Source organism: Gopherus evgoodei, chromosome 4 (genome assembly GCF_007399415.2).
Source record: "Gopherus evgoodei ecotype Sinaloan lineage chromosome 4, rGopEvg1_v1.p, whole genome shotgun sequence".
Lineage (NCBI taxonomy): Eukaryota > Metazoa > Chordata > Testudines > Testudinidae > Gopherus > Gopherus evgoodei.
This window is the reverse complement of record NC_044325.1, coordinates 9,761,761-9,776,325: the sequence shown is the minus strand read 5'-3', so window position 1 is coordinate 9,776,325 and position 14,565 is coordinate 9,761,761. Positions and strand designations below refer to the sequence as shown.

Genomic DNA, 14,565 nt, shown 5'->3' with positions numbered 1-14,565 from the left:
GGAAGTTGATTGCAGAACCAAACCCAAAGTCCTCAGTCTTTAGGGTCTGTCTTTATAGGGATCCATCCTCATACAAGTCTATGGAGTTTGCCTTGTCATGCTGTTCTCACGTTTGAAGTGATAATCAATCATGCAGATGGCACAGGAATAACGGTTTGTTGTTATCTTGCTCGTTGGTTCTTTGATCCCCCGGTCATTGGGGCTGTTGGAGGTGGATTCTGGTGTTCCCTCAGGGTTATCGGGTTATCTCGCCCAGTGCATTCTTTGGCCAAATGGTCCTGTTGGAGGGTAGTTGGTTTTTCCTCCTCCGGATGTGGTGTCATTTATTATGATTCTAAGGCTGGCACCTCTACCTTTTATTACCCATCCAAACATACAGCTGCAATCACACTCTATTTCACTTAGCATTTTTCCTATCACATCTAGATTTTGTTACCTATTCATTCTTTAACATAACCATTCTAAAATCATTGGGGCATGACAAACTCCAGTAAACCTATTCATACCATTTGTTACATATGAAAAGAAAAGCAAGCAAGGTAAAAATGCAAGAGTGGGGGGTTAACAGATCTTATTCCTGAGTTCAGGAAAACAATTGTGACAGCAGCTGTCCTTAATGGTAATCTTAATCACTTTAGAACAGACTTTTTGTCTCAGGATGTGTTTCTACAATTAACACAGACCTTGTAAACTGACAGGCATATTTCAGTTAGCACAGACTCAGCAGGCTGAGAGGCATATTTCTTTCTAATGGTCAGGCCAAATCCGGGGTCTGCTCTAGGCCATTCTTTCTCACATTTTCCCATAACATAAATGTATTGATTATTACTTTTATCCTACATCTTCATTTACGGCTCGGTTTATTGTAGCAGAAGCTCAACTACACCCTGCAGAAGCATAGCTATACCACCCATTTACCTCCCCCACATCCCGAGGAGAGAGCACCAAGATCCTTTTGCATTTCCCCTTTATTGTAATCATCAGCCCTCCCCATCCCCAGGTGCGCAGTTCTGGTCTCAGTCTTGGCCCAATAATTGCCCGCTAAATTCCCTGCTCCTGTATGTTTACCCTCGCTCATGACCATTGTTCCCATATAAGGGGTTGTTGAGCACTTGGCTGTCTCTGTCAGTGAACACCTGCAAGCTTATCATTTGGGGGGTTTCTGTGTACGTCTCTGCTGGCACCTACCAGGCAGACTCAATGTAACTCCACACACAGAGAAGGTAAAGGACATTCTTTTAAACAGCGTGCACCTACCTGCGCAAATGGAAGAGATTCCATTCATGACACCAAAATAAGCAAACAATGGCCACAATTTCTCCTTTACCGATGGTGCTGGATTACATACTGGAACTCCAAAAAATCTGATCTCTCAATGAGCTCGATCAGAGTACACCTCATGGCAATCACAGTGTTCCATAACGATGTGGATGAGTTCTAAATCTTTGTTCACCTTACCACTAAATGCTTCCTCTAGGATCTTTACCCTGAAACACGAGGCTCTACCCCATCATGGAACCTCAGTCTGGTGCTTCAGTGCCTTACGGGGACCATTTCTGAGCCATTAGTGACGTGTTCACTTCTCCACCATTCGATGATGGTGGCCTTCCTCATCGCTCTCACATGCACCTGAGGAGTAGTGGCGCTGGGGCCCTCATGGCACACCCGCCATATCCAGTATTTTTCAACAGCAAAGTTACCCTACCTACCTATAATAGTTTCAGCATTGCATTTGAATCAACCCATCCATCTCCCACTGTTCTTCCCAAAACCTCATGGGAACAAATGAAAAACAATGCTTCATACCCTGGATATCCAAAGGGCACTAGCTTTTTACATTGAAAGGACAAACTCTTTCAGAAAATCACCAAAGTTATTTCTTTCCATTATGGAATGATCTAGGGGATCTAGCGATCATATCCCAAACAAAGGCTGTTGAAATAGATGTCCAACAGCATTGATTTTTGCTATCATCAACAACTGCAACCCCCACCGGGGACCCCCACACACTCCACCAGAGCACTGTCTACATAGATAGCTTTCCTCAACAATGTGCCTACTATGGACATCTGCAAAGTAGCAACTTGGGTGTCCACCGTATGTTCACACAACATTACTCGATAGAGCAGCACTTGTCATCAGATGCTCTACTGGGACTTGCAGTTCTATCATCTGCTACTATTGCAATTCCGAAGCCCCTTCATTCCACAGAGAGAACTGCTCTACAGTCACCTTAAGTGGAGCACTCACAGGGACGCTCCTTGAAAAAGAGGGGGTTTCATTTCTGTATTGAAGCAGGTTCTCTCAGGGTATTTGAGCGGCTTGTTCCATGATGCGATCTACTTCTCTGGTGGAGTGTCGTTGTAGAGACCTCACACCCATGGCTGTCACCTACCACCCCACATCGGAACACATACAGTATGTCATCAGACTACAACCCATACTCAGTGGGGACCGATCCTGAAAGAAATCTTTCCTGAACCCCTTTTTCTGGCCTTCAAACGACCCACAACCTCATCATCTGAAGCAAGCTTTTCACAGACCAGGACACACCAACTCAAAACAGCAGACCTTGCCAGAACAGATGCAAAACCTGCAGACGTGTAGCAGTGGAAATAATGATCAACACCCCCTACAACACACCTTTCAAGATCTATGTGTCCTGCACATGTAGTATACCTCATCCAGTACACTGAATGCCCCAGTAACAACTATATGGGTGAAACTAGACAATCACTATGCTCTCGAATGAACTCACTCATGAAAACGATAAGACAAAAACACCCTATCACCTCTGAGTGAACACTTTTCACAAAACAGTCATTCTATATCTGACTTATTAGTCCTCATCCTCAAAGGAAATCTGCACAACACTTGCAGAAAAACAAGTCTGAGAGCTTAAATTCATAACTTCGCTAGAGTCTAAAAATCTTAGGCTATGTCTCCACTGGCAATTGGCCGACAAAACTTTTGTCTTTCAGAGGTGTTAACCCCTCCCCCAGAAAGACAAAAGTTTTGCTGCAACAAGTGCCAGCATGAATAGTGCACTCCTGCCAACAAAGCTAACCCCTCTTGTTGAGGGTGGAAGGTTTTTGTCAGCAGGAGAGACGACATAGAGCAACTACACTGCACAACTTTTAGCAGCACCGCTGTAGCAACACAGCCATGTCGCTAAAAGCTGTGTAGTGTAGACAAAGCCATCGTCTTAATAAAGACACTGGATTCATGTCTTGTTACAACAATTTGTAACCCACTAAGTGTCCTTTTTGTCCTGTGACTGGAGGGGTGCTAATAGGCCACTTCATCTTGAATGGTCCCTTACAATATGTGCTCATTACTTAGGCTGAACTATCTGTTCAGTCTTGTATTTGGCTGTGACACTGAGTACCTTTCCCAAACTTGAAGAAGAGCTCTGTAGCTCGAAACCTTGTCTCTCTCACTAATGGAAGTTGGTCCAATAAAATAAATTACCTAACCCACATTGTCTCTCTCAAATCCTCTGACCGACACAGCTACAATAACACTGCATGATGATAAAGTCTGTCTGTCCTGGACAATATGCTATTAAAGGGTCGCTTAATATTTTTTTCTGTAGATTAAAATTTATCAGTGGGGGATTATCAGATATGTTCCAGGGGAAAGAATTTTTTTTTTAAACAAAGTAGTGACTTCTTCAGGAAATATCTGCCACACCAGCATGACAGTTAACTTCACAAACTGTATTAGCAGCACAGTGCACTTCTGTGCTGATACTTTTGCACAAATAGGGAAATAAACAAAATAAGTTACCTTGGTTTGTGCTCCATTAGAAACACGAGGGTAGGGAAAATCAGATGTTGCCTGTTGGAAAAACATAAAACGGACAAGGAAATATTTTTAAGGCTCTCCAAGTTTTAAAGACCAAAACAAGGTGTGTGGTGGGGGTAGAGGGGAAATAGTTCACTCTTTGATCCTTTTCAATACGTATGGTTTAATAAGGAATCTATGTCTGCAGCCATACTCTATGCACACTTTAGGGAGAAATCAGGCCCCTTAGATCAGCAGAGGATCAGACCTCTATGTGCTGATCTTCCCTTTCTGCATGGAATGGGGAGCTCATCGGCCTCCATGGCACCATCCATTGCCAGACCTGGTGAAGGCCTCTCTGTAAAGTTTGGGATACGTTTGGGGAGAGGGTGCAGGGAAGAAGCAGGCAGGTCAATGGCCAGACCTTTAAGGGAGTGTAAACATGCACTGTGTGTCTCTCTCTCCAGCCCTGCAGAAAATCACCAGAGAGCCTAATACAGACTTAGACTGTATAATTTCCCACAAATTTTCCAACAGGGCATCAGGAATTTGATGCAGCTATAAAATGTCCCTGAGGGCATGGTTCCAATGAAGCTGGGGAGTTGTTGTTCCTTGGATGTGCCACAAATCTTGTGGTTCCCCACAGGTGTTTTTTGTTTTGCTTTTTTTTGTTGTTGGTTTTTTGGAGATTCAGGGGAAAAGGTACCATACCATCCTCTTTTGAATGGGTTGATGTTGGGGATCTCCACAAGGGGATTTCTTCCCCTAGAGCAGAGGTTCTCAACCTTTTTCTTTCTGAGCCCCCCTCCCCCCCAACATGCTATAAAAACTCCACAGCCCACCTGTGCCACAATAACTGGTTTTCTGCATATAAAAGCCAGGGCAGGCATTAGGGGGTAGCAAGCAGGACAATTGCCTGGGGCCCCACGCCACAAGGGCCTCTACCAAGCTACATTGCTCAGGCTTCAGCTTCATCCCTGAGTGGCAGGGCTCAGGGACCTGGGCTTCAGCTCCATGCAGTTGGGCTTCGGCTTTCTGCCCTGGGCCCTAGTGAGTCTAATGCTGGCCCTGCTTGGAGACCCCCCTGAAACCACCTGGAGGCCCCCTGAGGTGCCCTGGACCCCTGGTGGAGAACTACTGCCCTAGAGTACCCTCCTATGGGTTTGACCTTTTGTGAGGGTGATCTGGGCATAAGCATAAACTGTAACTTTTGCCTGTATCTGGTGTGCCTCTCTGTGAATCTCATATATTTATTTCCAAGTCATATACAATCTACACCTCTGCTCATGGCAAAAAAAAAATGCAGCCTTACTGCACAGATGTTTTTTTTATTTCAGTTTTAAAAATTTCACAGTTCTCACACTGACCCAGTTGAAGGACATTTTAATTGTAGATTATGGATGGGCTAGTGACCTGGCCCAAGGCTCCTGTAGCGTGCTCTATCTTCAAGTCACAGGCTCTGACAGAAATCACCATTGGTTAAGTGGTGTTCATTGCAAAGGTCAAAACAAAATTCTACTTTATTAAGTATGGTTTTAAACGTTATCTGTTAATTGCACAAAAATATGGAGTGCAATCTCGTTGTGTGTGAGGTGCTCAGATACATTGCTGATGGGAGTCTTCCTGTAAGTAGATAGGGTCTATAGATCTGTCAGTGGAATGCAGTTCCAAATGAAATAAGACTTCTGAACGATGTGGCATAATGTATCTGTTAACTTTGTTTCCTCACTATAGTATTTAAACGCATTTCCTATCTAAATGTAGCGTGACAGCTGGCACAAGCTGTTCCTGTCAAAGCCGATATTAGCTGAAAACTAATCTTAAGAAGGGACAGTACTTCCTGCTCAGCGAGAACAATTATTCACCTTACTTAACATAAACAAAATATTGCACTATGTTCTGTCTGGATAGCATAGCAGAGTGGATCTTTATTGCTTATGGAGTAAAATGTCTTTGGTTTCTAATCTCATATAGATGAGTATTGGCATGGGTCATTGGTTCTCAAACTGTGGGTCAGGACCCCAAAGTGGGTTGCGACCCCGTTTTAATGGAGTCACCAGGGCTGGCGTTAGATTTGCTGGGGCTCAGGGCCCACGCCCAAGCCCAAGCCCGAGATCTTCAGTCCTTGGAAGTTGGGCTCAGGTTACAGGCCCCTCGCCCAGGGCTGGCTCATCCACACAAGGTGGTGGAACTCTGGCTTTTGGCCCCACCACATGGGTGGGCTCAGGCTTCACTACCCCCTCCTGGGGTCACGTAGTAATTTGTGTTGTCAGAAGGGGGTCATAGTGCAGTGAAGTTTGAGAACTGCTGGCATAGTTCATTTTATTGGTCATTTTGATTTGTGGTTTAACGCAGCATTACAATGTAAGAATGGAAAGACGTTCTTCAGCACTGTCTTTCTGGAAAATGCATCCTACCTGGTTTTGGATCTCCCAGCATTCCTTGTGACCCAACCTTACTGTTTTGGGGATTTGAATCTTGAACAATCCTAAATGAAGAAAATGCATCTCTGATATCCTGTTATTTTGCCTACACGTTTTTTGGGGCCTCTTTGGATGGATATTTTTGTGTATTGTTCTTTTAGATTAATGCCTTTTCATAGTATTGTTCAGTTTTGTTGAAGCAAACAATTATTCTTGCTCTTCTAAAGCTTTATTTTTCCTTGGCATACTAACTGGCATTTTTTTCTCAGTTGAAGTGTTTTCTGTCTATATTTCTAATCTCTCTAGGTTACTTTCATTCCTGAATTTAACTTTCTCAAAGTTTTGCTGGCCTTTTTTGTCTATGCTCAGAAATTTTACTGAAATAGCTATTCTAGAATAAATTTTCTGGAATTGTTGTTTTGGTAAATGTTCAAGTGTAGATAGCTGCTAATTACTTAGATCCAAGGGATCTCTTGAACCTTATATATGTTTCTTCTATCCTTGAAACAACTTTAATGCATTAAGGGTGCTGTTTAACTCTGATTTGAAAGGGGTTTTGATAGACATTAGTCTGGCTTTGATAAGGCCACAGCTAACTGCCTATTTATAGTTTATCATTGGTGGCTACAGTTAAATTTTCATCTTTAACTGAGGAATTCAACTGGCTAATGCTGTTTTAACGTTCTCAACTGAGGATTGTCTTGCAGGGTAAATGAAGTGAAACGTTCAGTACTTTAGCTTTCTAGAGCTTAGCAGGATCTAATTGGTAGCAATGAGGGAAAAAATAAGTTGAATAAAGTCTCTTAACGTAACTAATAAAAATTCTGTTCATCTTAGAATGTCTACTGCAGCTGGTGCTGAACAGTGTTTCCCACAATTTTAAATGTTTTCCTAAAATTTTGCATTGTAGATTTTATTTTATAGACATCTAATGCATAACTCCATGTATTAAATCAAGAATGAGCAGGTGCATTTTAGGTTACATATATTTTCCTATTAAATTTTAGCCACATAAGTTCAGTTTATCCTGCAGTGTCAGTTTGTGTCCACTATTGAAAAGTACTCTTTAACTGCTGTATGAGAGGAATCTAATGTACTATGCTAAGAATCTCTGAGGTGGCATTGAAGCAAACTTACTTGATGATAAAAAAAAAAAAAATTAGGTAATGGGTAGGACTCAAACTTTTTGGTAAGTGGAGCTTTCTGTGCAAAATCTGCTTTTTAATATTTTGATTTTGAAACAGCTGCCAAAAAGTGAAAAAGTACTCCTGATCTGTAATTTAATTTCTCATAATGAAAACATCTGTTAATCTGGACTCCAGTTCTGGGAAGAGTATATATTAAGAATAGTTTCTTCGAGGGCGGGGGAGGGACAAGAACTAGATATGTTAGAATTGGATGCATCTTAGATGATAAATCCGGATGTCTTAGTTACCAAGAGACCGAAATACCTGTGGGGAGAAAAATTATTACTAATAAAAAAACCCTAATACATGTAAAACTGGATAGAGTCAATTTCAGCTCTCCCTTTGTTCTAGTTGTGGACTGAATGCCTGTAATGCTGTCAGTGGAGAGCTACAGTTCAATCCCATGTGGAAGCCTGCCATCAGAAAATTCCAGGATGCCTTGGAAGGTCACTTGAATAGGATTCAGACTGTGCTCTCTGCACCAGATGAGCCAAGTCCTCCACATTCACTTGTAGTGCTTAGTGAATAGAAGCTTTTCTGGAAATTACAAGTTGATTAGATCTCTAGAATATCTGTATTGCTGAAGTCTTATGCCTTCAGGTTTCAGGATGTTAAATTTTCATCTCTGCAAATTGAAGTGGTTGAGTGACCTGTTAGTGAAGGAGACTTTTAAAGACTGGTGGGATCAAAGATGTATGTGTTGCCACTTTTGTCATTGTGAAAATTTCTTGGACCTGTCAAAAAGCCTATGTCTCCAGCAAAGTAAATGCTTATTGATATGTCAGCTAAGAAGAATCCCTTCCATTAAAAATCATTGAAAATTGCATCTGGCAACCAGTAAAGAATTCTTCAGGTGGTAGAACAAGAACTATAAAAGTAGTTCAAATGAGTTTTTATAACAAGTTTATTTGTATTAGTAGTAGTATTTATTGTGTGTAGTGTGTGAGTGCCTAGAGTCCACGCCCCCAACTGTGCCAGTCACTGTACAGGCATATTACAAACAGGCAGCTCCTGCCCTCAAGAACAACATCCTACAAAGAGTGTATTATTCCCAATTTACAGATTCATAAAATGAAGTATCAAGAGCTTAATTCATTCCTGTCACCATGTGGCAGAGCCAGGAATACAATGTTAGTCTTCTGATTCCCAGTCCCGTGTCTAAGAGACCATTCTTTCATTGCACTATCTGTTAAGTTTTTAAGAGACTAGGCTAGTCTCTGGGAAGTTGACTGCTGTGTTAATATTCTCTGATCTGGAGAGAGTTGGGTTAAGGACCCATTTATTCTCTCAGTTATAGATGATCTCAGACTGAAGCACTAGCAGAGATGAGTATATACTGACGACTCTGGATAATGTTTTCAGCTCTTCAGACACTATACTTTTTCTATGTTACCAAATTGTATCTGTAAACTTGCTATACTAACTATGAAGCTAATTATAATACAATGTAATGAAAGAGAAAGTCATAGTGATAACGGTAAAGATTTTTTAAGTCTCTAATGCACATCAGCTAAATTAAAGGATCATAATTTCATTATTTTAGTCACAGAAATAAAGGCAGCAGAATGAAAGTGCATTGTAATTTTATTCATGACATGTCCCAAAACATTTATTTTCAATACACCATTCTATATACATAAAATGATATCTGTGTAACAAAAGGTCTCAAAGTCTGCATTGCATCCATTTTTAATATTCTTTTCTCTTTTTATGTAAATCCTAAAATAGCAGAACTACAGTCACTTGCACTAATTTGATTTACAAGAAGGCTATCCCTTTAATATGATCAAAATTTCAGTAACCAGATCATTTGTAATTGGGAGAAAACAAATTTCCACTTGTTGTTTTGGATCAGTTTTTATCACTTTAGTTGGGTATTATTAATTCAGTCACTTGCTACAGAAAGGTGCTATCTAATAAAGTAGCTTAAAATTCTTAAGTAAATTGAACCAGAGGGAGCACAAAGAAGCCTTATGATAAAAGGACTATCCCCAAAAGTTATTCATATGTTAATTTTATAAACCCTGTGTTATGCATCCTGATGTACACCCCTGATTATCTGTAAGGAAACTCAAACATTTTTATTTTGGTCAAAATTAAAGGAATGAAATTGATCAAAAAAATGGGAAGCCACTATATACTGATGTTTGTGCAGATGAGCCTCTTTATCCATTGGACCCTTGCATTGATTGCATAAGCTGTTTGCTAAGTGGTTTCAATGTATATGAGAACTGTATAGCCAGAAGAAACTTTGTGACACTGCTGCTGTGGGTTAGTGGGAGTAGGGACCGGGTCCAGTTGCAGGACCTTTTGATTCCCTATAGGTGTGACTGTATTTGCCCTGGTATTGTAAACATTGAGATGGATAGCACAGGAATGCTTACTAGATGGAAAAAAATAATAAAACAGTATTTATAAGTTGACTTGCAATATTTTTAGTGACTTATGAATATGTTTAGTCAGACAAATATGACCAGTGTATAATCTGACTGGAAAATACTTAAACCCATTTTGAGGAACTTGATTGCAAATATGATTTGAAATGTGCAGAGTGGAAATTTAAAAAACTGCCAACTAGAAATTCAGGATACTCTTATACAAAATGAGAGATTTAAGGAAGCAATATAAATAGATTGTAGTTCTGCTTTGATTTTGTCAGTTTTTCATATTCTTTCTGTAAATATTTTCTTAAAACTGACAGGATATTGTTGTACCTTCTTTGTTTATCATTCCTAAATGTGAAACCAACTCTTCTACAGTGACTGAGGGACTGGCCCTCATTACCCAGAATGAGAGTTAGGTGGACCACTGACTTATGATGACTACAAATGTGCATAAATCCTATTGATTTTCAATGAGACTTAGGCTCCAAAGTCTCGCAAGGCATGTCTACGCTACATCTGCTACTGTAGCACTGTAGTGTAGGCCCTTCTTACATCAACAGAAGGGGTTTTTCATCAATGTAGTTAATCGGTTTCTCCAAGATGCAGTAGCTAGGTCAATGAAAGAATTCTTCTGCCAACCTAGCTGTGTCTACCCTGGGGGTTAAGTCGACCTAACTATGGAGTTCAGGGCATGGAATTTTTCACAGCCTTGAAGTGACCTAGCTAGGTTGATCTATTCTTTAAATGTAGACCAGACCTAAGTCTCTTTTGAAAATGGTACTTAGTTGCTTTTGTAAATTTTACCTTTAATCCACTGTGACAAAAGGTTTGGACTTGTGCTGCCAGCAACTGGGCAATGTCTCCACAGTTTTAAAGTGATTTTAATAAAAAAAATCCAGAAATAAATATCAAACTAGAAAATGTGCTTGATTGGTGTCCCTGAGAAAAATGAAAAAAAGTAATAGTGTGTGGATGTTGGATTTTTTTTTGGTGAACTGCTGATAGAGTTGCTAGGGTGGACTGCTTTTCCAAATTTCGATGACTGATTGTAATGGAGACTAACCAGGAAATCCTCTTCATCAGCTTGCCCAAGGGTGGTTTTAGTAATATGCCAAACCCTTCCAAACAGGAATAGAATCCTGCGCACAACCTGGGCCTCTGGGAACTCAGTATTCCATGACGTGAAGGTTCCAATTTGCCTAGACTATACCCCATTGCTTCTGAAAAGAAAGAAGAGATCCACGGATGCATGAGATGAGATTGACTTTTGTGGCCCCATAACCTTCCAAGCTTTGGGTGAATTTTATCAGACAACTAAACATCTTTAAAAACCCAACAAAGGTTAGTAATTTAATTGATAGAAAGAAGGCTGCAGTATCTGACGACATATCATCCCAATCTTGAAGGACTCTGATGTACTGTTTCAGTTAATACTTTATTCCTGTTTATAATTTGCATTGTATTGTTTTTTATATTTACAACTTCTACCGTTGTATGAATCCTTTACCTTCTCCGACTACTGTTAGGACCCAGTTATTTCACAAAGGTGTTTCTCTGCTATCCTAACTTCTTGTACTTATTGTGTGGAATTCTGTGCATTCTGCATGTCTGGTGCTTCTGTGCTTTTACCAGTTGTTTGAAGCTAGGAGCTTATTGGATGCAATCTGTTTAATATTGATGTTAGTATTTCCAAACTTACGTTAGTGGTACGCCACAAACTGGTCTCTTTCTTAGAAGAGGCAAGAACTTCTCTTTAGATTTTAAAGTTTTTAACTTTTCCTGTGTCTTGTACTGTATGGTGAACTTATTTTATTCAGTCAAGTGTATTTTCTTTTGTTTTGCTATGCATGTGGCTCGCTAAGGGTGGTGTTATAAATATATTTAATGAATTTCCTGCATTATCTTCTTGATGATCTCTAAAATGGAGATTCTATGAGGGTAAAGTTAGGCTCTCAAATGAGTTTCTCTGGAACCATCTTGTAATAAATGGCATAGTAGACTCTTTACTTGCCTGCATTAGGTCAGTTTATGGTTGAGGTGTTTGTATTGTTCTGTGTGGTCATTCTGTATCTTCTCCTTTCTCCTTCCCTTAAGGATGTCTCCAGGAAATCTGAGGATTTTCTTTCTTCTGCTGCTCTATTTACCCCACCACATTATTCTTTCGGCCTCATATCTAGGGTTGCCAGGCATCCAGTTTTCAACCGGAACACCTGGTCAAAAGGGGAGCCTGGTGGCTCAGATCAGCACAGCTGACTGGGTAGCTAAAAGTCCAGTTGACGGCGCAGCAGGCCTAAGGCAGGCTCCCTGTGGCTCCCGGAAGCAGCTAGGGTAGCGGCAAAACTGCAACTGGCACATTTTCCCACCAGTAGCAGTTGTCCAGCTCATAGGTGCAGGGGCAGCCATGGGGGTTCTGTGCACTGCCCCCACCATGAGCGCCCTGGCCCCTCCAGAGGGGGATGCCGGCAGTTTCTGCTCTCCTCCACAGGGAGCCTGCCTTTAGCCCTACTGCGCCACCCAACTGGAGCCCATATCCTGAACCCCCTCCCACATCCCAACCCTCTTCCCTAGCCCTGAGTCCCCTCCTGCCCCCCCCAGCCCAGAGACCACACCCCCAGCTGGAGCCCAAACCCCCTGCCCCAGCCCAGAGCTCCCTCCCATACCTTAACTCCCTCCCCAAGCCCGCACCCTGCCCTCCCTCCCCTGCCCCAACCCTGAGCCCCCTCCTGCACCAAAACTCCCTCTCAAAGCCTGTACTCTGCACCCCATCCTGCATCCCAACCCCCTGCACCACCCCAGAGCCCACACCGCTAGCCAGAGCCTGAACCACCTCCCACACCCCAACCCAGAGCCCACTCCCGCTCCCAAAGCCCCTCATGTCTGGCCCCATCCCAGAACCCACACCCTCAGCTGGAGCCCGTACCCCAATCTCCTGTCTCTGCCCGGTGAAAGTGAGTGAGGATGGGGGAGAGCAAGCGATTGGGGGTGGGGTGGGGGAAGAAGCCTTGGAGAAGAGGTGGGGCAGGGGTGTTCAGTTTTGTGCAATTAGAAAGTTGGCAACCCTACTCATATCCAAGACATCCTTCTGAGGAGAACTAATGGGGTTTCCTTCAAAGCCAGTCAGTATCACTTCTTTATCCTTTGAATGAATTTTCTTGCTGAGTAGACTCCTCCATTTCCTTCTCTTGTGGGCTGAGCATGCTACTGTACTACTTAATCACTTACCATCCCATAGGTCTGGGGATCAAGAGGCTGGGAGTACAACCAAACCCAGATTTAAAAAATGAGGGCCGTTTGGTCATCCCAGCAATTCTAAAATGAATGTGAAAAGGGCCATTTCCCTTCCTTTCGTTCTCTCCCTCAAAAATAAAAATCCTTTCAGTCAAAATGAAATAAAGTTTTATATCTAGTTTATGGAATAGTTAGCTTCAACTGCCTATTGAAATTAAGAGCTTTGATTTCTGAGGAATATAATGTGTACTTTTTGAGGAGGAAATTGTTTTTAAAAACAATGTCCAAATATTAGTATGTTGGTAGTGAATATATTTTTCAAAGCACTCACAAACATCACCTACTTTCTTCTCACAACCTCCCAGTGAAAGAGATGAGTATGATTCATATTTTAGAAGTGGGGAAACTAAACAGAGACATGGAAGTGACTTGCCCAAAGCCACCTCGAATCTCTCCATCAAATTCAATGAGCTTTGAATCAGGCAGCATATAGTGAACGAGTGGCAGAACTGGGATAGAATTTGGGATTACCTGGTTTCCTGATGCACGTTCTTTCCACTAGATGCAGTTGCTTCTAACTCCACAAGTGCAGCTTACCCATAAATCTGTAGGCATGCCTGCAAAGCAGAGGTAACAAACTCCCATTGTACAGTTGTGTCCAGGGTATACAATATATGTACACTGGAGAACCTAAGGAGGAGAAAAATCTCACACCAGTTTCTACCAGTTCATCTGAACCACTATTTCCTGTGTGGGTACTTTAGTGTAGACTGGATTCCAGCCACTTCTGGCTTTCTCACCGTTAGTTAGTTGATATGATGATTTTAAAAGAAAAAACCGGGGGAGGGAACCTGGAAATTGACAGACTTCTCCACACTAGCTTCAATACCAATGGGATGTTTTTCCTAAAATTGCCTAGTTGAAGGCAAGTCTATAATAATGATACTACTCCAGCTAACTGCAGTAAAAGGAGTTTGCTTAAAAAAGAGAGATGCATGTTGGGGCACTGGACTAAGTCTCTTTATCTCTTTTCAGAATAAACTTTGATGCCTGTAATTGGGGAATAAATAGTCATTTTGGAAATGGCTCTTCTTAGCTCTGGACTACTGCCTTTTTAAAAGCAGTTTTTGTGTTTTTACTTTTTTTTTTTTTTTTTTTTTAAAGGAACACCATCAACAGAAATCACACTTCTTTCTGAAAATTGTTATCTGCTTGTGTTGTCAGGAACACCCAAGATTACTATAACTGAAAGAGAGTAGAGAAAAACATAACTTCCTTTACTTACGTTTACTTTGTGCATTATATAGCATTTTTATATATTTTTACTGTCTCCTTTTTATAGGTGGTTAGCCAGCTTCCCTTGTTTTTTGAGTCTTTCACACAGCAGCAGAGGAGGGAGACCTTTTTAAATAAGGGAAGTGATTATAAAAGCTCTAAAAATGACATATGGAGTCAGAGACACATTCAATACTTGAATTTTTTTTTAAATTAATGAAATTAAAATAAGGACCATGAATGCCTATGCTCAAATGTGCTTTTAAAAAAAGAAAAGAAAGC

At 41.3% G+C, this 14,565-nt stretch overlaps 1 protein-coding gene across 1 annotated transcript in view; it reads left to right on the top strand.

Annotated features, from left to right (window-relative positions):
- Positions 1 to 14,565, top strand: part of DDHD1 (DDHD domain containing 1) — a 137,952-nt gene that overhangs the window by 70,632 nt on the left and 52,755 nt on the right. The gene's annotated exons all lie outside the window — the stretch shown is intronic.